This window comes from Pelophylax lessonae, assembly GCF_965119305.1.
Source record: "Pelophylax lessonae genome assembly, chromosome: 2".
In the NCBI taxonomy this organism is placed as follows: domain Eukaryota; kingdom Metazoa; phylum Chordata; class Amphibia; order Anura; family Ranidae; genus Pelophylax; species Pelophylax lessonae.
In genome coordinates, this window is record NC_138769.1 from 509395712 (window position 1) to 509420480 (window position 24769).

At 41.4% G+C, this 24769-nt stretch overlaps 1 protein-coding gene across 13 annotated transcripts in view; it reads right to left on the bottom strand.

The window, feature by feature from the left end:
• Positions 1-17552, bottom strand: part of SCEL (sciellin) — a 125577-nt gene extending 108025 nt beyond the window's left edge. For 12 of the 13 annotated variants that reach the window (XM_082245548.1, XM_082245550.1, XM_082245556.1 and 9 more), the window contains exon 1: positions 17405-17552. The gene's annotated coding sequence lies outside the window, so the exon portion shown is untranslated. Of the gene's footprint in view, positions 1-9495; positions 9616-17404 lie in introns of those variants that run through there. The other variant, XM_082245549.1, reaches the window with a different exon arrangement.
• Positions 17553-24769: the final 7217 nt, after the last annotated feature.

Consider the following 24769-nt stretch of genomic DNA (forward strand, 5'->3'; position numbering starts at 1 on the left):
GAAGGGGGAACTGGGGATGCTGATGTAAGAACAGGATTGTGATATGAGGCTCGATTTAGATCTGCGCATGCTCGTTTGCACATGCACGTCGCAAATAGGGTAGCCCATTTATTTTAATGGGCTGCCCTACCCATGAGAAATGCAGGGAAAGAAGTCCCAACCCTTTTTTTTTTTTTAACCACACAACAACAAGCTGCATGCTGCACGTCACAATGTGCTGTAGGTGCACCCTGGCATACTGGCATGTCTTAAAGTGCAGCGCATTTCTCTGTGGGTCAGGAAGGCATGCGATTTTGCACGTTCCCAAACCACATAGTTGTGAACCTAGCCTAGGAAGAGAGGGGGACTGTCATGTGAAGGATCTGAATCATAGCACATGCGGACAAAATTTTACAGACTGGACTTCAATGAATTCTAATTCAATACCTCTGCTATACATGGTTCAAATCTTGGCCGGTTCCTTCCTGCTGAACCAGACAAAGTTTAAACTGTCTATGGCCGGCTTTAGGCTACATTCAGACGACTGAATATCTGCAGCTTGGTTGCTATGTTCAGAGGCAGAAAACTGCTCTTCTGAATGCAGAAACACTCTGTGCTATAGCTGCATACAAACTGGATGACTACCAGCAGCCAGTTTTTGTGCGGCCAAAACTTCACAAAAATGATGAGCAGATGGGCAGTTACATGGGCAGCCAGAGCTTTATGTGTACAGTATGTGTACTCGAAAGCTGACCATACACATTCTAAAAACTCAAGTGATAACATTTTTTATTCCATTTTTCAAAAATCAGAAAAAGCCAATAGATGGGATTGCAATGGACCTGAATGCTGTGACCGAAAAATCAGGTCGCTTCCTACAATATTTCTGCAGTTTTTTTTCATTGTAGTTCAGTCTCAATTTTTCATTATGATTGAAGCTATCAAGCCTGACATGCTGAGAGGCCAAGAGCCTAACCTGGACTGGCTCTCGTGACGTCAGCCAACAGTGAACTTTAGCCTGCTGCGGGCTGAATCTGGGTCACATGAGTGCAGAACTAAGTGCACTTCTGAGACTCACAGGAGAAGTATGGCCAAAAGAGCTGTGATCATACTTCTCCTTTAGAAAAGCATGTAGTGCATTTTTGCCCTGATGTTACTGCGATTCTGCCACGTTTTGCGTTTTTTTTTTCATTTGCCCAACAACAAATAGGTAAAAAAAATTTTGAAAAACGCATAAAAAAAACACGCCAAAAACACGTGTGCAAAAATGCAAAACACACTGCAAAAAGCACTGCAGAAACAGATAAAAAGCAAAATGCATAGGTGTGAACCAAATGTCAATGCAGAAGAGACATGGTATGCATTTGCTGAAAAATCACTTTGAAAAACACCCCTTAGCATTTCCTGAGTTAGCATTTGCTTAAGTAAGGGCAGATGATTCATGTAGCATTTACATTTTGGAATCCATCTGCTCTTAGCTCAGGCATGCATGCAGGAGGGTGTGCTTAGCTGAGAACCCCCCTCCGAAGACTCCTGGGATGTATGATATTGTTTGCCCAGGCATGGAAACTAGGAAGTAACTGAATAAATGTAGACAAAAAGGTAAAAACAATATTCTTTTATATCAATTAACTAATGCTAGCAGCACAAGGATTTAAAACAGTCAACATTGATTGAGAGACTTAAATTCCATTTTAAGTAAACTGCTCCCAGAAAACTGTTGCTTCACCACTTTATTGGTTTCTCCAAAGTGAATATCTTTTTGCCACCCGAGGTATTCATACAGTAGATGTTAGATTAAAATAAAAGGCAGCCTGCCAATTTAGGGTTAACAAATCCCTTCCCTTTTTGATGTTCTTTCTCCATTACATACAGTAGCTCGGAAGTATAATGTTTCGGAGATGATCTTTTACAAGCTTTTGTTGCAGATCATACATTTCTGTTCAACGTGAAAACAATAGGAGGCTGTGGAGAACACACCTTTTATACTTTCAGAAATCTAGGACACTAGACTGACTTGGGACTGGTATATATTATAATCTATTCAATTCTGGTGCTACTTTTAAAGTGAACATTTAGTTAACTTTTTTTTCATTTTGGATAGAGTGCCCAATAATTACAACCCTGGCAGATTTTTACTGTTATCAGGGCTCAGTTATAGAGATGCCCCCCCCCCCCCCCCCCACTGTCATGGTGACATCTGTTTCAGTGTATGCAAGGTCTAATTAATAGTGCCTATTGCTGAAAAGTCAAAGACTTTTATCATTTCTGTGGAACCCACCCAGAGTGAAATACTAAAGCAATGAGAACTGTTTCACCAGACGTAAGCAAAGTGAGGGAATAATCTGCAAAACAGACATCAATAAAAAGTTGTGTAAATTACATGTTTTATGTGAAACTGTGGTGGGAACTATTTTATGTACCTTAAAACTCCCATTAATTATTGTCATGTTTGTTTAGGTGTTAATACATTGGGATGATGGTACATTCCCATTACAGGGCACCTCATGGATACAACAGCTATCTTGTATGTTTAGTAACAAAAAGCTTGGCCTGGAGTTACAGGAGTTCTCTTATCAAAAGTTATGTAAACCCTAATGAACTTGGTCTGTGAAATATATAATTGAAAGTGTTGTGTTATATCTTTTTTATAAGCTTAAAAATACCAGTTGATCCCATCAGCTGATTATTTTATGTGCTCCTTGTCTGTACTGTAGTCCTATCAATTACATTGTTCTTGTTTTTTTGTTTCTTTTTAACTCTGAGGACTTCAGAGCTCCTCTTCGTATGTTACAGAGAAGCCTACATGCAGCTATAGGCTGTGGGTGGTGATTACATAACACAGTACATCCTTGTTCGCCCACAAAACTGCCCAGAAACTACGCCTTAGTGCCAAAGAGTCATGGACACATGTAGTTTCAGTATTTGCTGTGCCCTGCACACCAGAGGATCCTCCTGGTGCCCAGACATAGCAAGAAGCTGCTGATGTCACAGGTATTTAAAATTGATTATTGTATGGTAATAGAGGCAGTTAATTGAACAATTAAAGGAAAGGGTGTAGCGGTCGTTATAAGACATACCATATTTGGGGGAAACATGTTTATCTTGAATAAAAGGGATTGTATACCAGCGCTATGGAGTTGTACTGAATCAGGCTCAAATGGTGGTGTAAGCTGCCTCCAACCTACCTCTGAGGCAGTAAAATAGAAAAAATGCAAAAAAGTTGGACCCGGCGCTACCACTTTAAATCGTGCATGTGCAAATTAGAAAAGTGCATATAGTGCTAAAGTGCACCCAATAAGATATCAAATATAAAATATATGTATAGTATATAAAGTGCTACGTGCTATTTATGGGCTGTGCTTAGTGTGCCACATTGTAAACATCATATGTTGTACATATAAAGTGCCGAGTGCTGATAATGCCAAGAACCACGTGTAGTGATTAAGGAGACAAATAAACAAGCAAAGTTATGGCGTTGGTGGATGCCCCACCAGAAACACCGCTGCTTACCACACTCCCTCGGCCAATGCCTCAACACTTCCTGGTCACTAGAATAAAGGATAAGCCTCCATTGCGTAGCATATGTTATGTCAACCAAAATAACGTAGCATCCACTCACAGTTAGGGAGTTCACTTTCAGCTTGAGAGGTGTTCGCCGGACCGCTTCCGCGTTCCACCGGCTCAAACCACCGTTCCCGGAAGTGACGTATTGACGTACACAAACCACGCCCTACGCGTTTCGTCATACGACGTCATCTGGAGCACTTTATATACTATACATATATTTTATATTTGATATCTTATTGGGTGCACTTTAGCACTATATGCACTTTTCTAATTTGCACATGCACGATTTAAAGTGGTAGCGCCGGGTCCAACTTTTTTGCATGTTTATCTTGAAGTTGAGCTTTTTTGATGGTCATACACATGGCACATCTTGTAATTGCAACTACTTTACACCTGTCCATGACTGCAAAAATGATCAAATAAATCAATGCAACCTACCAACAACCTATATTTTTTATGTGTATCACTTTGGAAGGGATGGTGGTAGAATACATTCATTTATTGGTTCATTCTTGTGAACCTGGTTGAAAGACTGAAATTACCAGAACATTGCTTTGTGTATGGCCAGGGAGGATAAGGAGGGCGAATAAAGGAGGAATGAAGGTATATAATAGAATAAATAGAGATGGAGGGACGAGCGACCAGTGAGAAGATAAATGTAATAGTTGTGTTAAAAATCTTCATTGCTTATAGTATATGCAATGGCTGTTATGTAATTCAATAATGGACTGGATTGTGTTACACAAAGGAACATATCACAAATAGATACACATTGGTATTAATTTGTTCATTAAGCATTAATTTGTTCATTAAGCAACCAATTCGGAGGAACAAAATGCACTAAGCTAGGTCCACTACTTCTGAAACAACCATTAAAATTCCTTCAATGTACACAGACGCTTTGATGTTTAGTAAATAATAAAACAAAGTCAGTTTTTTTGCCTAAAGAAAGAAAACTTATATTGGATTCTTGGCAGATATCAGTTTTCAAATTATGGGTGTAACCTTTAAAATTGTTTACTACTAATTTACTAATTTAGGTACAGGGATCAAACACCCAACCTACTTTTAAAATTGTTTCCCCTTCATCTATAACATCTATTCTTAACCTTTGTCCCACGAGGAACCCCTGAAATAACTTATATCTACAATTCATGGTATATTAGTGTGGTCAGTAAATTGTAGGTAACAGGAAGAATTTGTCGCCCAGAGCCCCCCCCCCCCCCCCCCTGCTCTACAGAACAAAATTATTTTCAACAATGATCATAAAAATAAATAAATAATAATAATTGCCAAAAAAGAAACATGAAACATGGACTGAAAAAAACCATAGTGTCTCCTTACACTAGAGGCCAGTGGAGACATACCCTCTTATATTAGTGGTCCATTGAAAAGTGCCCTCTTACAATGCTGGTCCGATGTAGGAGTAACCCTTTACATTGGATGGAAATTTAAAATTTCTTCCTTACAGTGATGGCCGGTGTAGGTGGGATATCAAGATCCATCACTGCCCACAGACCAATGAAGAAATCGCTGGAGGAACCCTAGGTTGAGAAAGGTTCATCTATAATGTACAGTACATAAGACACTGGAAAGTAAAAGCAGACCGCTCCTGTCTAACTGTTATCTTTCCATTATTTTAAAATGAAGGGCCTTAGAATCTTGTTTGCTGCTATAGGTAAAACAGATACTATTTTCCGCATAAGGCCAGAGCCTTTCCCATGATACAGCAAGGTGAGAACCTCTTCAGGGATGAGGACCTCTGGGACTGTCTAAGGGTGCATTCCCACCTGCTAATGCACCTTCACACTGATTAGAAGCATGAACCCCAGTTGGGGTTCCTGTGATTAGCAGTGGGAGGCAGTCCCACTGAAAGCAATGGGAGGCTCCCGTCAGCCACTCGCATGTAACCTCTCGTGCAGCGATCGTATTCTAGTGATCCGTCCTGGATGCAGGCAGTCTTACTGCCAAATAGTCCCTTGCTTCTAGACAATTTAGAACTGTTTGGTGATACAAGATCTATATTATAGAGTTGTGTCCCCAATGCATACAGAAGCAGGTACCTCCATTGTGCAGGTATAATAAAGATTGTCTCTAGTGGGAAGGGGTTGAAGTCTTGTTTAAGAGTAAATGAAATATTATTATACATACACAAGAAGTTAAAAAAAAAAAAAAACGGTTTATTATCAGTGTCTTCTAAAACCATTAAAGCTCATAACACATTTTACTCATTGTGTGAGGACCTGAATGTCATTATTAAAAATATCCTTAGTTATCACTGAAATTATTCTCATTTGTTGTGCCTACTGGTAATGCATCTGTAAAACTCATACTGTATATTTCCCTAGGAGTTAGACAGCCATCAAATGTTATGAAATATAATTTCCATCAATTGTGTATAATTTTTATAGTACTAATAGTGAAAAGGTAGAGTATGTAATTACAGCAGAAACACTTCCAATAAAACTTGACAGTAAACTAATGTGACTGTTTAACAACAGATCAACCCAGTGAAGCTAGAATGCACTTGTACTGGCGTGCCCCCAAAAAGCTTTGACGCCATTGCTTTGTCTAGATGAACATCCAAACAGAGCCTTTTATTAAAGATGGATTTTATGATGCTCTACACCTCCCACTTCAAAGCTTCTTGGCAGGAAATACAAAACACCCATTTTTATAAATAATCACATACCAAATGGTATACATCTGGAGTTAAAAGATGAGATTTTAGATCATCATTTACAATATTGAGACATTAACTGCACAGCAACCGAATACTAGCTTTCAAAAAAAATGTCAAAAAGGGTTACCAAAAGCTGATTTGCCAATCAACAAGACCAAACCTTTTAAAATCAACAATACATTTTCATATACTGATGATGATGATGATGATGATGATGATGTTGACCCAGCAAACCTCAGAAGCCAGTTGGGACAGTATGATGGTTAGTAGTAAGTTCTGTGTTTTCTGCAGTATTGTCTTTTGTTCAGTTTCCACCAAGAGCAATATCTGCATGAAGTTTGTTCTGTCAATCAGAGTGGGTTTACTCTTGGTACTTGGGATCCTTTCCTCCCAAAACTGCAATGGTAGTTTAATTGGTTTTCACTCAGATTTGTGATAATGTTTGTTACTATGCCACCGAAAGAGATGTTAGATTGAAAGATCATTTGGTACATAGACTGTTCTGTTTTGTTCAATACATTCTTCAATACACTGAATGTTATGTAGAGGTATAGTACTGTGCAAAAGTTTTAGGCAGAGTTAAAAAAAAAAAAAAAAGCTGTAAATTAAGAATGCTTTCATAAGAAAAGTGTTAATAGTTTATTTTTTATTAAATAACAAAATGGAAAGTAAATGAACGGAAGAGAACTCAAATCAAATCAAATCAAAATTTGGTGTGACCACCCTTTGCCTCAAAATTTCAATTTTTCAATTCGTCCAGGTATGCTTGCACACAGTTTTTTTATGAAATCGTCAAGTTGTTCCAAACATCTTTGGGAACCAACCACAGATCTTCTGTGGATGTGCGCTGCCTCAAATGCCTCTGTCTCTTCTTGTAATCCAAGACAGACTCAATGTTGATATTAGGGCTCAGTGGAGGCCAAGCCATCACTTCTAGGAAACCTTGTTTTTGTTTACACTGAAGATAGTTCTTAATGACATTGGCTGCATGTTTGGGGTCTGCAAATGTAGTTGAAAATTTGTTCAGGATCAATGGTGTCCTCAGTATTGATAAATATAGGCAGATTACGTATCCATCATGTTATACCACGGAGGTGTAATTGGCCCCAATTTTATTCTGCAGCAGAACATTGACCCTAAACATAAAGCTTATGTCATTAAATACTATCTTCAGTGTAAAGAAGAACAAGGAGTCCTGGAAGTGATGGTTTGGCCTCCACAGAGCCCTCATCTCAACATCATCAAGTCCATCTGGGATTACCTGAGGAGACAGAAGGATTTGAGGCAGCCTACATCCACTTTCCATTTTGTTAATTGATAAAAAAACTATTAACATGTCTTTTTTCTGAAAGCATTCTTAATTTACCAATTTTTTTTACACCTTCATTAAACTTTTGCATAGTAGTATATATAAACAAAAAAGTAAAGAAACTGCAAGTTTTATAGAGACTACAGCCTAGCTCTCAACTTTCCCTCATTTGGAGGGACTTACCCTCTTTTAAAAATCAAATTCCTCTTTGTTCAGCTGCAGTTGTCTCTCTTTTTAGTCTGATGTGTACATCTTCATACAAAATGTACTACCGTATATACTCGAGTATAAGCCGACCCGTGTATAAGCCGAGGCCCCTAATTTTACCACAAAAAAATGGGAAAAATGATTGACTCGAGTATAAGCCTAGGGTGAGAATGCAGGGCTGCAGGCATGGTACAGGAGAATGTAGGGCGGCGGGCATGGTACAGGACAATGCAGGGCTGCAGGCATGGTACAGGACAATGCAGGGCTGCTGGCATGGTACAGGACAATGCAGGGCTGCGGGCATGGTACAGGACAATGCAGGGCTGCGGGCATGGTACAGGACAATGCAGGGCTGCGGGCATGGTACAGGACAATGCAGGGATGCAGGCATGGTACAGGACAATGCAGGGATGCAGGCATGGTACAGGACGATGCAGTGCTGTGGGCATAGTACAGGACAATGCAGTGCTGTGGGCATAGTACAAGAGAATGCGGGGCTGCGGGCATACTACAGCAGATGCAGTGCTGCGGGCATGGTACAGGTGTACCATGCCCGCAGCACTGCGTCTCTTGTAGTATGCCCGCAGCCCCGCATAATGGCAGGTAGTGCGGCTGTGTTTCACTTACCTGTTCTAGAAGCGCTTTAAATTTAAAAATGGTGCCGCCCGGTACCAACGCATCATTGTGCATGTGCCGCAGCCACTCTGGAAAGCTTGTATACGTTTGGCTATTCCTGGGAATAGCCGAACGTGTACGGCCTGTCCCGAGCGGTGGCGGCGCATGCGCGGTGACACGTTGGCGCCATTTTTAAATGGAAAGCACGTCGGCCCAGCCGGGACATTTTTTTTTTTTGTTGACTTGAGTATAAGCCGAGGGGGACGTTTTCAGCACAAAAAAGTGCTGAAAAACTTGGCTTATACTCGAGTATATACGGTATATTGCTACAAAAAGTGTTATGCAGCACTAAACTTTTTCTCCCATCTCTATATTACTGCATTTATTATTTTGAAAAGTAAATATAAATGAAAAACAAAGGTAAAGAAAAGTATCTGTGTGGTTTAGCTAGCCATTTTAGATCTTTATGGTCATTGTAACTGGGCCCATGGCAGCAATGTGTTTTATGCCAACATTCTGTGAGCTAAAAGGTATCCCTCTTTATAATTTCATAAAGTTGGGCGGTATGGCTACAGTAGTTTTTCCAATTAAGTAGCTAACTAAAGCTAATCCACAAGAGCTCACACCAGCCAGGATAGGTCTGCCGCCTTTTGAACTGTTAATAAATAAGTCATTAAGGCTTACTTAAGGAGGTGAGACTCTTCACTCAAAAATTGTGTGAATATACACTTCCATTATCCAATCACGTGAAAAGCAAAATTGCTGGTCACTATGAACAACCAATCACATGCAAATGCTTTTCACACATATAGATAATTGAGGTAAATATTCACACTGTTTTTTTTTTTTTTTTTTTTTTTTTTGTGAACATTCTCAAGGCCTTCAGTGAATCAGCCCAAATGTCTCCTCTTTTCCTCCACATAGTAACCAGAACACATGTCCATAACTAAATCTTGCAGTGTCATAAAATGGACAATAAATATATGTCTACTGCTGCTTCTCTTTAGTCTGAGAAATAATTACTACTCCCCTAATTTGACAAAAATGACAAGACAATGAAAAATCTTAAGCGAGACAGAGTACAGATATGTTTGAAATGCAGTCTTTGGCTATTCATGACAGTAAAACTTACAGAACTAGTTCTTCCAGATTAGGTTGGGTAAGCTTGTCTTTTTATAGGCTGTACAACGAGTCCACAGATGGGATCACCGAACTGTCATGCGTCATGTAAGAGGAACTTAAGTAAATTCCCAAAAGAACTGTCACTAATGTGGTCACTTGTGAAAGAGGAAAAAGGGATAAAGGTGCTGTAACACCAGATACAATAGGGCTTCTTCTGGTATGTTATCTCATTCTAGCTTCACATTACTTCTTAAACTGTATTTACATTATTTGAGTGAAAGTGCTGGTAAGGAACTACACAATGGGTTTACCTATTGCGACTTGCATTGTTACGCAGTGCGGAGATGGGCTACCCATTACGCTGCAGCTTAATACAGCTTTTAATGATATGTGACTGCTTTGAAGCGCAAAAAAAATCCTCATCAATGATGGTGAGTGGGCACCTAGATGCGGGTAAAAGTGTGCACGCATCTCTTGTGATGTGAAATGCAAACAAGAACTGAAGTCATACTTAGGCCCATCCCTTTCTGGAAGAGCAAGGGGTAGGGCCAATTGCAAATTCAGTTCCTAAAATTGTTAATTGCATATCAGATCTCCGGGGCTGGTGGAGAACTATACAATGTATGTAAGCATACAGTAAATGCAGGCTCCTCTGGTGGCCTAGTTACTACTACTAATGCACTTTTTAAAGTGACCATGGGGTCATTCTAAACGGAAAGTGCTTCCATAGCATGCAGCTTTGTACAAATTCACAGAGAACTGGAATTTGTTTAAATATTTAATATAATAGATTTGCTGATACTTACCTTTAATGTTATCCCATTTGCTGTTCTTCTTAGGCACCTGTGATGTAGCAAGGGTCCCACAGATGCCTCCTGGGAAGGCTACACTACCAGTGCCTTCCAGGGGGATTTTGTTCCTAAACTATGGGATTTTGTGAGATCCCAAGGGAAACAAAGGCTTTTTCTTTTTTTTTTTTTTTTCAATAAAAGCTTTATTGAATCGCAATAATAAACATGTACAGCATTAACAAAGGCAGTATGACATATTGGTATAACTGCACAATATGTACATAAATTACAACATCATGTAATGTTGGGTCAAAAGTTAGTGCAACAACATTAAACATTTAAGTCAGCTTCTGAGGTATAATGGGGGTATCCAAACTAGATACCCTCTCTCAGGTGAGACAGGACCGAAGACATATGCCTGTCTCAATGAAGGCCACTAGAGGGCAGGGAAGGAAGCGAAGATAGGAATTAAAGAAGACGAATAAAAAGGAAAGAGAAGGAGAAGGAAATGTAAAGGGAAGGGAGGGGGAGGTAATGGAGTACTATCGATAAGTGATACTTGATCAAGTAGCTCATTGTAGAAGCGTAAACTAAAGGTCCAGGTGGAATGTGAGGGTTGATTGTGAGATTGCTAATCTTCAATCAGTTTTTTGAAATCCGAAGAAAGAGTAAATATCAACCATGGTCTCCACATGTCATGAAAGGGTCCGCTATTTTCTTTTTTGATGGCTAGAGTTTCTTCCATCTCATATGTGGAAGTTACTTTGTCTACCCAATTCTTAGTCGAGGGGACGGATTTGGAATTCCAGTGTAAAGGTATAAGAGATTTGGCCGCGTTGAGTAGATGTCTTGTTAGAGACTTTTTATATGACCTATATGAGAGTTTGTTGATGTGTAATAAACAGCTTGCCGCATTAAATTCTAAGGTAGAACCAGTGATATGTTTGATCAGAAGCACAACCTTGTTCCAAAAGGTTTTGATTATGTCACAATTCCACCAAATATGTAGGAATGTGCCTGTGTGAGCTAGACATCTCCAACATCTTCCAGAGTACTGTGGGGACCACGTTTTCATTTTCACTGGTGTTAAGTACCATTGCGTGCGGATTTTAAATGACGTTTCTTGAGTTTTTGTGCTCAAGGAGCACTTGTGAGTAAATACACAGGCTTTCTCCCATTCCCTATCAGAAAATTTGCGTGATAACTCGAGTTCCCATAATTTCTTATATTTGTCGTCAAAATTCGGCGACGGGGCTATAAGCCACTGATAGGTCATCGAAGTCGTTTTCGATATTGGGGACTGTCTCTCACATATCCTCTCAAAAGCAGTTAGTTGTCTAGCCCACAACGTCTTCTGTTTGTTATTTTGAACAAAGCTGTGCAGCTGGATATAATTCCATTGGTTCAATGAGATGTTTTGGGGTTTTAGGTTGTTTAGTTCGTGAAGAGATAGGATTTTTTGATCATGGATGCAGTGTTTAATGAGCAAAGGATGGTCAGCAGAGCACTTTATATTAAGACCCGGAACAAAGTCTGGGTTGTGGGAAACCGGAGTTAGAGGGCTCGGGTTGGTGGATAAGTTGTATGATTTTCTTTAGCAGGTGAGTCTAAAATTTGATGGCACATGTGTGAGATGAGGTTGGTCAACAGAGAAGTAGTAAGAAGAATCTGACAATCAAGGACTTTTATGTGGCAAGATGACTCCATGGGTTTGGTAAATACCAATCATTGCATGAGCTATTTGAGTAATTGTAACACTTTTAAAAAGGAAGGGGCGGTCTGCTTTAACCACTTGCCAACCAGCTGCAGTACGGTAGCAGGTCGACTCTGTCCCGTGAAGCAACGTACCTGTACGTCACTTCGTGTTACTGCTATTGGGAGCGCACACACACCAATTAGCCACAGGGGGAGCCAATCAGTGGGTCCAGCGACCGCGATGTCCCCTGGGCACAAGCGATCACTCCCCATGGAGACACAGCGGTGGTCTGCCGTTGTAAACACAACAGACCACTGTTCTGTCAGTAATGAACACAGGCATTCTGTGTTCCTCTTATTTAGGAACATAGGTCTGTGTTCATGCAGCAAGCCCATCCCCCACACAGTTAGTAAGCACCCCCTAGGGACACATTTAACGCTTTGATTACCCCCTGGTGTTAACCCCTTTCCTGTCAGTGTCATTAGTATAGTAACAGTGCATATTTTTGGCACTGATTATTGTAGTAATGTCACTGGTCATCCCAAAGTGTCATAAATGTCAGTTAAGTGGTAGATCTGTCCGCCGCAATGTCACAGGCCCACTAAAAATCGCTGATCGCCGCCATTACTAGTAAAAAAAAAATAATTAAATAAATAAATAAATAAAAATGACAAATCTTTCTCCTAGTTTGTAGACGCGAAAAGTTTTGCCCAAACCAATCAATATACACTTATTGGGATTTTTTTCCCCATAAATATGTAGCAAAATACATATTGGCCTAAAATGATGAAAAAGTTTTTTTTTTTTTTTTTTTTGCTCTTTTTTTGTTTATAGCCCAAGAAATAAAAATCGCAGAGGTGATCAAATACCACCAAAAGAAAGCTCTATTTGTGGGGAAAAAAAGGACAATCAATTTTCTTTGGGTACAGTGTCACACGACCGTGCAATTGTCAGTTAAAATAACGCAGTGCCGTATCTCAAAAAATAGGGGGTAAAACCTTCCGGTCCAGAAGTGGTTAACTTACATGCATTTTCATACATTTTGCGTGGTGACCCTCTTATTTCACGTGCATCAGCATGTGTTTTGTTGGGTATCCTTGCATACATTTTGCTATAAAGTACACCGAAAGACTCCTGTATGACAGTCTAAACAAGTAGCAGATTCAGTACCTACGTGATTCACAGGCCTCATAAAGAACAAAAATGTTCTTTACCTTCCCTGACTGAACCAAATCCTCCTTCACTTGTGCTTCCCTCACTCCCTCTCTCAGGTGCTGCAGCTCACCTTGGGAGGGTTTCTGCAACAGTGGAAGTGCTGTCAATCCAAGAAATGGGGGGCAGGAGTAGGTGTGGCCAGGTTTTGATTGACAAGCTACAGTGTTGTGAATCAGCAGTGGCGATAGCCACTTCCCCCACAACATTTTTTCATCCCACTGTAGTGCAACCAGCCACGGCCTACATGAGAGTAACAACTCTGCTTTAAATGCAGGAGCAGTGCAGCATTGTTGCCACAGCATCACAGGAATCTACATTAGGTGGACTTCACTGACAGGCTCAACGGGTATGGGTTGTGGGGCTTCCAAAGGGGACTAAGAAAAAAATGAAAGTGCACACACATTTATAAATGGGTGCTGCAGTTCCATACTGGTTTTCTATGGGCTTAAAGCACACAATTATGCAGTATATGTATACATGTTGCTTATTCCATAGCACATTAAAAGTTATTATGTGATAATGCTGTGTACTTGCTGTGTTATATCTGCATTATACGACTGGGATCTGCCTAAACTTGGCTTGCAAGACTGTAATAAATCTCACAGTCTAAAGTTCAGTTTTCATGACGTTTAATAAAATCGACAAAAAAAAAAAAAAAGAACTATTGCATTTGTCTCCTTTACCTAAAAATGGGCACTATCAAAGAACACTGAAATGAAAACACAAAAACAGTCAGGCACTAAAATCTGGTTGATGTAAATGTGTTCCACAGGAACCCATGTTAAAAATAATGTCCTGCGTTTCTGCAGAAAGCATAAAAAAACGCATTGGTGTGAATAGAGACTAAGGATTTTTTCACACTGAGTAGTTTTTCAAGCGCTTTCTGTGTTAAAATAACCTGAGGAAGGGCCCCACCCGAAACGGGTTGTCAGGACAACAGAATATAGCAGCAAGCCCCTTCCCCTTCTGCTTTTCTCCCTTCACATCTGCGTTCCATCAGCGGTCTCAGCCATCCACCACCAGCGGCTCTAGCCTCAGTCTGGTCTGCTTTCTCTGAGAGTCTGACGTCATGCCTGGCCCTCTTCCTGTTGTGAATCCACCGCGGAGGGGCTCTTTGGCCGGTCAGGGCCTGCCACGGACACACCGACACCGCTCAACACCTCCCCTGCCATTTTTCTATCTGGCACCATGTGAACTGGGTCTCCCCCTCCTTGTCTCATCTGACACCCCTCCACCACCATCTCTATGGCTTGGACAACAGCGAGGCCGCCCGCATTGCTGCACCTTCCTGGTTGGTTACATGCCTTCCACAGTGAGCAAGCTGGATACCTTTTTGCGAGGTACTTTTACCCCTTGGTTTTCACACCGCAGACTAGGGGTTCCTTGCATTAGGCTTGCCATTGCTTTACACTGTTTTGGAATCATTCTTTAATAAACTTTTTCTACAGTACAATCTACAAAGGGTGTTGCACTAATTTTGAAATTTGTTTGTTGCCATTACCATTACCCACTTGGGTTCATTCTGCGCTTACATGTGGTTATCTTTAGTGTTACTAGATATCAAAGAACAGCATATTTTGTTTTAGGCTCAATTCACACCTATAAATGTTGCTTTTGAGCGTTTCAGTAGTGCTTTTTGCTGTGCTTTTTACGTTTTTGGACACATGTTTTTCGTTGCGCTTTTGATGCGTCTTGCGTTTTTGATTCTTTTTTTCTTTTAATTGGGCCAATTTGTTGTTGGGCAGATAATTAAATTAAATAATGCAGAACGAGTTAAAAATGCATTAAAAACGTGCCACATGATTTTCTGCTGCTTCTCTATTAAAGTCTATTGAAACAAAAAAAGCGTTTTGCGTTTTAAAAAGTCCCTGACCCTTTCCAAAAATCCAGAGGCACAAAAATGCATTGATGTAAACGTGTTCCATAGGAACTAGGGATCGATTATTGGCAAAGCCGATATATCGAGAGCCGATCTGCACTTTCCCCGATATATCGGAATTGGCCACCAAGGTGACCGATAGTGCCGATATTTCGGAAAGTGCTTGTACCAGAGTGATGCCTACAGCTAGAGGCATCACCCTGGTACTGGCGTCCATAGCCGACGGTCGGCTGTCTTGTAATGACAACCAATGCGGCTGAGAAGCCGCTCAGCTCTCATTACAAGAAGCAGGAGGGGACTCCCCCCCCCCTCCCACCGCCTTCTGCGACTCGCCCGGGTCTCCTGTCCCACCAGGAGACCCGGGCAACCAGCCTGCATGGCCGCCGAAGACCCAATCAAAGTCGCATTCGGCTCTGATCGGGTCTCCATGCAAAAACCCGGAAGTGATGTCATGACATCACTTCCGGGTACTGGCGCCAGATAAAAAAAAAATGACAGCATTCAAGACAGCCAAACTTGGCGTTTTGAATGCTTTTAAGGGCAGAGGAGGGGTTTGGGGTCTTTTAAGACAGAGTACTTGTCAAAGAAAAAAAAAAACATTTTTAAATATATAATATATAATTATATAATATATAAATATATTATATAATAATATCGGCCCATATCGGCAATAAAAAAACAATATTGGTCAATCACTAATAGGAACCCATGTTAAAAATAATGTCCTGCGTTTCTGCAAAAAGCATAAAAAAACGCATTGGTATGAATAGAACCTAAGGATCTTTTCACACTGAGGAGTTTGACCCCTTTCACAGGAGCTTTCCAATCAAGTTCGCCTGTCAGTTTTTGCAGGTGGATCTGATCTAAAGCTCCATGCACCTCTATGGAGTGGCAGATGTCAGCGGTGACATCTCCTCTGACACCCGCCGCTATCTGATCTGATCCTGTCCGTGAATACCAGATGGATGGAAACCCTATTTTCCATCCGTCTGGAGAATCGGATCGGATAGGATCAGATGAAAACGGACAGGCGGTCCGTTTTCATCAGATCTCCCATAGAGGTCTGTTTCTGCAAAGTAAGCGGAGACAAACCTGTCATCGGCCTGCTCAGCGGGGATCGGCAGATCGATCGACGCTGAGCAAAACAGAGTCCGCCGGCGGAAAGCCTGTGTGAAAGGATCCTTTTTCAAGTGCTTTTTTGTTTAAATAAAAGCACTTGAAAAGCTTGAGAAAAATGCTTCTCTTGAAAATCAATGAATGTTTTCACACTGGGGCAGTGTGCTTTCATTGCAGTGAAAAAAATCCTGCTTTTAGCATCTTTGGAGCATGTTTGGGGTGCTAAAAAAAAAACCTCACCAAAAACATTCCTCTCCATCGAAATGAATAGGACCCTCCTCAAAAGCGCCTCAAAAATGCCTCCAAATACGCACATACTAAACATTTTTGGTGCAGTTTTTGAGTCACATGTCCATGCACCAAAAGCGCTGCAAACATGCCAAAAAATGGCGCAAAAATGCTCCATTAATGCATAGGCGTTTTACTGGCACTTTTGAAGCGAACCAGTGTGAAAGTGCACTTATAGCAAATGCAGTTCCTAATATCTGAAGTTTTGTACAAACATGGGGGCTATTGCAGGCTTAGTATATCTGTGAATGACCTGTTCATTTATATAAAGGTAGCTTGTGTTTTCATTTTACTAGCCCTTTAATATTGCTATTTAAATGCCCTAATACTAATTAGCTGCTTATTAATAATACATATTCATGTTGGTAGGTATGTCTGACATAAAGTACATACCTAAATAACTATACTAAACCTTTAATGAACACCGGCAATTAAGGAACATAAAATAGTCTCTTGGTAGCCAAATGGCGTTGCTTTTTCAGTTGAGTAGTATAAGTTTAGTTTGCACCGACAAGAAAAGCTTAAGACATACTATCCATGTTTAAATCTAATGGAGCTGTTGCAATCTGTAAAGATCTATAATCACAAATGAAGAGACGAGTACAAAGTAAATCTGCAAATATAATACAAAGCAATTCAATTAGAAAAAAAAATACAAATGTTGAGGATTCAGCAAGTAATTCAAAGGGAAATATCGTTTTAAGTGTAGAAGCCCATAGCAACCAATATATACAGTTTTTATCTAACTGAACAAGAAAGATTTTACTGCACATACTGAACATTCCCCTCATTCATCAGCTGGAAGATTAAAGCGGGTCCTGGCACTGCTTGAGGCAATCAAGGACTGGCAGTTTTATCACTACCCTTTGTTCTCAATGAGACATCTGCTTATGAACAGGCATGAAAGGGCAAGATAATGCCAGTATCAACCTACCTTACAAATACAGGGCACTCTGCAGCAAGATCCAATGGTCTTATCAGGCAGACGAAGTAAGTCACCTGCTATGCAGGTAAATCCAGGCTTCTGTGAGCGTAGGAAAAAACATCCGCAAGTCTTCTCCCTTACAGAATGTGAGTCACTCCTGTAGGAGGCAGGGGTGTGGAAAAGGGTGTCACCTGCAAATTCTTTCAACATATTAAGGGCTTGTGTGTGTCAAAGCACTTTTGCATTTTTTACATAACTGACAATTCAGTGCTTACTAGCCAACAGTCACTACTGGTATTTATATAGCAGACTGTGCATTTACATCTATATAGTATATATATACATATACAAGAGCACATCTGTAGGTTAAAAAACTTTTAGTTCATATGAGCATTGCTGGAGGGTAGATACTAAAATACCTGAAGAATGCTGCTTATCATGTTACAAGCTGTAGAGCTGGAAAATGATAGTATTCGTAAAAATGTTTAACCCTATGCTTTAGATAAGACAGCCTAAATACAGAAAAGGCTCTTGATGCTATCTTATGATATAAAAGCCATGCTTTAACTATCCTTGGGTCAGCAGAGCTTGCCAAACAGTTAGATGCTAAAAAAAAATACCTGCAAAAGCTTAGGTATGTAGTATTGTTTTTTGTATTTTTTTAACCTTGGAAAGTTCCTAGGGTACTAATTAGACATGGGCAATTAGTTTCATTATGAATTAATTTTTCGGATGAAATTCGGCATATTCCTTCATTCAGGAGCATCCAAATGAACGAAAGACTCTTTTGACGAATGCGTACAAAAACGAATTGTCAGAAAGAATGAAAATCCAAAAGAACGAAACCCAGTAAGAACCAAAATCTGAAAGAATGAAAATCCAAAAGAACAGAAATCCGAAAAAAGGAAAAGCCATTCAACCTACGAATTTAACAAATCAATTACATTTGGATAATTTTGTTTTTCCTTCTTTCTGACTATTCGTTATCACTGAATATAAAGAAAAAATTGATGAATGCATTCTTATTCGTAATCTCTTTTGGATATATTCAGATCGATTTTTGGATGGGCAGCGTTAGTGTGTTATCAGCTGGTCAATAAGCTTGTCCCATATTTTTTGTGTGTTTTTCTGTGTCAGACTACATTCCATCCAGAGTCCAGACAGGGTGTGGTGGGCCAGTTGTAATGTTTTGTTGGATTTGCAAGTCTCTGAATAAATGCGTAAAAGCCTAATAATGAACGAAGGGTCTGAGCTTGAAGTAACGAATGCTGTATCTAAACCAATGGAACCTAACAAAAACGAATGCATGCAAAGTCACGAATTATCCGAAGTAACAAATCAAAATCATATTGAGTGCCGGTTCACACTGGGGTGACCTGTGAGGCGACCTGGTCGCCTCACAGGTCGCCGCAGGTCGCCTCCCATAGGGAAGCTGCGGACCCGTTCTAATAGGAGCGACACAAGTCGCTCCGACCTAGAAAAAGGGTCCGGAGCTTCTTTGGGGCGACCCGGAGGCGAAACTTGTTGATGTAGCACCCTACAAGGTAGGTGCTAGGTAAAGTATAGTGGACCTTGTCTGCTTAACAGCAGGGCCATGATTTTCAGCTGGACTGTCATGTCTCCCGGGTGTGGCTGTTGAGACTGGGGAGTCTCACCACTGTACTCAATGAGAGGGTTCTCATTGGGCGGTGGAGGAAACCCAGCCAATGGTTCACCCATACTTGTATCTACCCCAGAAAGGCAGATTCTGCTGCACAGCATTCTGGGAGTGGGTATAAGTTTGAGGGGGAGCACATGACGCAGCGTCTTTGGCGGGAAGCAGAGTCCCGGGAAGGAGCGTACGACTGTCTCTCCTCCTGTCAGTGGAATCGGGTGTCCCAGGCGGCTTGTCAGAGGGGACAGAGGGCTGAGCTGAGCTGCAGAGAGGATCCGATGTACCGAGGACCAGCAAGCTGAGAGGGGTCGAGTTTCAGGAAAGCATTCCCAGTTCGTTAGTACTGCAAACTGCCCCTGGGGGGTCTGCCTAGTGAGAGGGGACCACTCCGGTGAAAGTCAGAGGGATCCGGGAGCTAGCTATCCGGTACAGGAGCAAGAGTAAAGGGGTTGCCAGTGTTGACCCTGAAGTGTAACGGGGGTGCCAGAGTTTGGGCCCTGAAGTGTACAAGTGGGTGCCAGTGTGTAGACCCTGAAGAGTAAAGGGGGTGGCAGTGTGTGAACCCTGAAGTGTAGAGGGGGTGCCAGCAGTTGGGCCATGAAGTGTACAGTGTTGAGACTTGCAGCAGCAGAAGCAGTTTACAGAAGCTACCTCAGTAAGGGAGGACTGGAGGGAGCAGTGTTCAGGAATTTTGAGCTACCCAGAGTGTCAGAAGTCAGTTCTCAGTACAGTCCAGGACTTTTGAGCTAACCAGAGTGTCAGAAGTCGGGTTTCAAGTACAGTACAGCAAGTCAATGAAGCGCCAGCAAGCGTTGGTTGGCCCCCAGCCGGCATCAAGACAGCGCTGAAAAGCATTTTCCTTCAAGTGTCCCATTTTGTACCTAGTTGAGCCAGAGAGAGGAGTATCCCACTCATTCCTCTCTCCCATCCCCTATATAAAATAAACAAAACAAACCAAAGATGCCGGACTGGTCTTTGACTCAAATCTCACACTTGGGTATTCAGCTTAAATGGGCTGAAGGTGATACCGGTGACCATGGCAGACCCACATCAGGCCCAAATGCCTGGAAAATCTGCTACATTTACAAGTTAACCACTTGCTGACCGCTGCACGACTATTTACTGCGGCAGTCAGCCGCTTACAGGCAAAGTGACGTAGGGGTACGTCGCTCGCCCATGAGCCTGTTCCCTGGGGAGCCAGCGCGTGTGGCCGGCGGCTCCTATGGCCGCCAGCCACTCGCAATCTCCCGCAGGAGAGGGAGAAAAACAGATGGCTGATGTAAACACAGCCGTATGTCATTCTCACTAAAGTAATCACAGAGGCTATGCGATCCTGCTATGTAGGATCGTATGTCTCTGTGGTTACATCACAAGCCACACCCCCCCCCACTTTTAGAATCATGCCCCTAGGGACATACTTAACCCCTTGATCACCAGTAAAGTTAACCCCTTCCCTGCCAGTGTCATTTTTACAGTAACAGTGCATATTTATATCACTGATTACTGTAGTAATGTCACTGGTACCCCCAAAAGTGTCAAAAATGTCAGTCAGTGGTCCGATCTGTCCGCCGCAAAGTCGCAGTCCCGCAAAAAAAAATAGCAGCTCACCGCCATTACTAGTTAAAAAAAAACAATAAAAATGACATAAATCTTTCCCATAGTTAGTAAACACAATAACTTTTGCGCAAACCAATCAAAATACGCTTATTGTGAATTTTTTTACCAAAAATATGTAACAGAAAACAAATTGGCCTAAAATGTTAAAAGATTTAGATTTTTACATTTTTTTTGAGAATTTTATATAATAAATGTGAAAAATATTGTTATTTTTTAAAAATTGTCGCTCTTTTTTTGCTTATATTGCAAAAAATATGACACACAGAGCATGGCCCTGCCCCTCCCGTCTCCCTTTTCACTGGCTATGATTTACAGCAACAGGAGCCAATGGCTCCTGCTGTGGTATCTGAGCCAATGAGGAGAGAGAGCCCCTGCTCTCATACACATCACTGGATCAAGATCAGGCTCAAGTAAGCATAAGGGGGAACTGAGGGGAGCTGCTTGCAGAAGGTTTTTTACCTCAACGCAAAGAATGCATTAGGGTAAAAAAAAACTTCTGCCTTTAGAACCATTTTAAGAAAACTTCATACGGTGAGAAATAAAGCCACACTGCAAAATAGATTTCGGGTTTTCATACACTTTAACCACTTCCATACAGAGCAGTTACACCCCCTTCCTGCCCAGACCAATTTTCAGCTTTCGGCACTCTCACACTTTGAGTGATAATTACTCAGTCATACAACACTGTACCCAATCAAATTTTTTATCATTTTTTTCACACAAATAGAGCTTTCTTTTGGTAGTATTTAATCACCACTGGGTTTTTTATTTTTTGCGATATAAGTGAAAAAAGAGCAAAAATTTTGAAAAAAACACATTTTGTTTTAGTTTCTATTATAAAATTTTGCAAATAAGTAATTTTTTTCATAAATTTGGGCCAAAATTTATACTTCTACATATCTTTAGTAAAAATAACCCAAATTAGTGGTTATTATTTAGTCTGTGTGAAAGTTATAGAGTCTACAAGCTATGGTGCCAATCATTGAAAATAGGTCACACCTGATGTACCGACGGCCTATCTAATTTCTTGAGGCCCTGAAATGTCAGGACAGTACAAATACCCCCCAAATGACCCCTTTTTGGAAAGTAGACATTCCAGGGTATTTAGTAAGAGGCATGGTGAATTTTTTGAAGTTGTAATTTTTTCCCACAATTCTTGGGAAAATGAAGAAATAATTTATTTTTCTTTTTTTTACACAAAATTGTCATAACAACAAGTTATTTCTCACACACAGTATATGCATACTTACAATTACACCCCAAAATACATTCTGCTACTCCTCCTGAGTATGGCAATACCACATGTGCGAGATATTTACACAGCCTGGCCACATACAGAGGCCCAACATTCAAGGAGCACCGTCAGTTTTTGGAAAATGTGGAAAGAAAATTAAAACACATTTTTTTTTATACAAATATAATCAAATCAATTTATAAGATATTTCTAACACATAGCATGTACATAGCAAAAATGACACCCCAAAATACATTCTACTACTCATCCTGAGTATGTCACAGCATAGCCACATACAGAGGCCCAACATGCAAGGAGCACCGTAAGGTGTTCTAGGAGCATAAATTACAATCTATCACACGTTTGAAGGCCCTGGAACCCCAGGACAATGGAAACCCCCACAAAATGACCCCATTTTGGAAAGCAAACACCCCAACACATAATCTAGGAGGCATGGACTGCAGATAGGTACTCAGGTACTCTGATGGGCTGCAGACAGGTACTCAGGTACACTGATCGGCTTCAGAAAGATACTCGGGTACTCTGATGAGCTTTAGAGAGGTACTTGGGTATTCTGATGGGCTAGAGACAGGTACTCGGGTAATCTGATGGGGTGCAGATAGGTACTCAGGCACTCTGGGCTGGAGACAGGTACTCAGGTACTCCGATGACAAGTACTCGGGCTACTCAAAGTACCTGAGTACCTGTCATCGGAGTACCTGTCATCGGAGTACCCGAGTACCTGTCACCAGCCCATCAGAGTACCCGAGTACCTGTCATCAGATTACCCGAGTACCTGTCATCAGAGTACCCAAGTACCTGTCATCAGAGTACCCAAGTACCTGTCATCAGAGTACCCAAGTACCTGTCATCAGAGTACCCAAGTACCTGTCACCAGCCCATCAGATTGACAGCCGGTCACGTGGTAAAAAGCCAATTTAATTGGCTCTTTACCTACAGTGGGTACGGAAAGTATTCAGACCCCCTTAAATTTTTCACTCTTTGTTATATTGCAGCCATTTGCTAAAATCATTTAAGTTCATTCTTCTTCCTCATGAATGTACACATAGCACCCCATACTGACAGAAAAACACAGAATTGTTGACATTGTTGCAGATTTATTAAAAAAGAAAAACTGAAATATCACATGGTCCTAAGTATTCAGACCCTTTGCTGTGACACTCATATATTTAACTCAGGTGCTTTCCATTTCTTCTGATCATCCTTGAGATGGTTCTACACCTTCATTTGAGTCCAGCTGTGATTGATTATACTGATTGGACTTGATTAGGAAAGCCACACACCTGTCTATATAAGACCTTCCAGATCACAATGCATGTCAGAGCAAATGAGAATCATGAGGTCAAAGGAACTGCCTGAAGAGCTCAGAGACAGAATTGTGGCAAGGCACAGATCTGGCCAAGGTTACAAAAAGATTTCTGCTGCACTTAAGGTTCCTAAGAGCACAGTGGCCTCCATAATCCTCAAATGGAAGACGTTTGGGATGACCAGAACCCTTCCTAGAGCTGGCCGTCCGGCCAAACTGAGCTATCGGGGGAGAAGAGCCTTGGTGAGAGAGGTAAAGAAGAACCCAAAGATCACTGGGGCTGAGCTCCAGAGATGCAGTCAGGAGATGGGAGAAAGTTGTAGAAAGTCAACCATCACTGCAGCCCTCCACCAGTCGGGGCTTTATGGCAGAGTGGCCCGACGGAAGCCTCTCCTCAGTGTAAGACACATGAAAGCCCGCATGGAGTTTGCTAAAAAACACCTGAAGGACTCCAAGATGGTGAGAAATAAGATTCTCTGGTCTGATGAGACCAAAATAGAACTTTTTGGCCTTAATTCTAAGCGGTATGTGTGGAGAAAACCAGGCACTGCTCATCACCTGTCCAATACAGTCCCAACAGTGAAGCATGGTGGTGGCAGCATCATGCTGTGGGCGTGTTTTTCAGCTGCAGGGACAGGACGACTGGTTGCAATCGAGGGAAAGATGAATGCGGCCAAGTACAGGGATATCCTGGACAAAAACCTTCTCCAGAGTGCTCTGGACCTCAGACTGGGCCGAAGGTTTACCTTCCAACAAGACAATGACCTTAAGCACACAGCTAAAATAACGAAGGAGTGGCTTCACAACAACTCCGTGACTGTTCTTGAATGGCCCAGCCAGAGCCCTGACTTAAACCCAATTGAGCATCTCTGGAGAGACCTAAAAATGGCTGTCCACCAACGTTTACCATCCAACCTGACAGAACTGGAGAGGATCTGCAAGGAGGAATGGCAGAGGATCCCCAAATCCAGGTGTGAAAGACTTGTTGCATCTTTCCCAAAAAGACTCCTGGCTGTATTAGATCAAAAGGGGGCTTCTACTAAATACTGAGCAAAGGGTCTGAATACTTAGGACCATGTGATATTTCAGTTTTTCTTTTTTAATAAATCTGCAACAATGTCAACAATTCTGTGTTTTTCTGTCAGTATGGGGTGCTATGTGTACATTCATGAGGAAGAAGAATGAACTTAAAAGATTTTAGCAAAGGGCTGCAATATAACAAAGAGTGAAAAATTTAAGGGGGGTCTGAATACTTTCCGTACCCACTGTAGATCGGGATGGGCTCTGTCCGAGGGATGAGCCTCGTCCCTGATCGCCGCGCTGCGTGCCCCCGGGGGCGCGCATTGCAGAGAGAACGAGCGGCTCATGCTGGAGCCGCTCATGTGATCGGCTGTGATTGACACAGCCGATCACGTGGTAAACAGCCAATTTTCATTAAAGGAGAAAAAACAACTGCGCTAATTCAAAAAAGCAAAGCAGCAGCTTCAAGTGCGACTGACACCCCAAGAAGAAAATATATACATAAAGCTGCGCTAACAAATG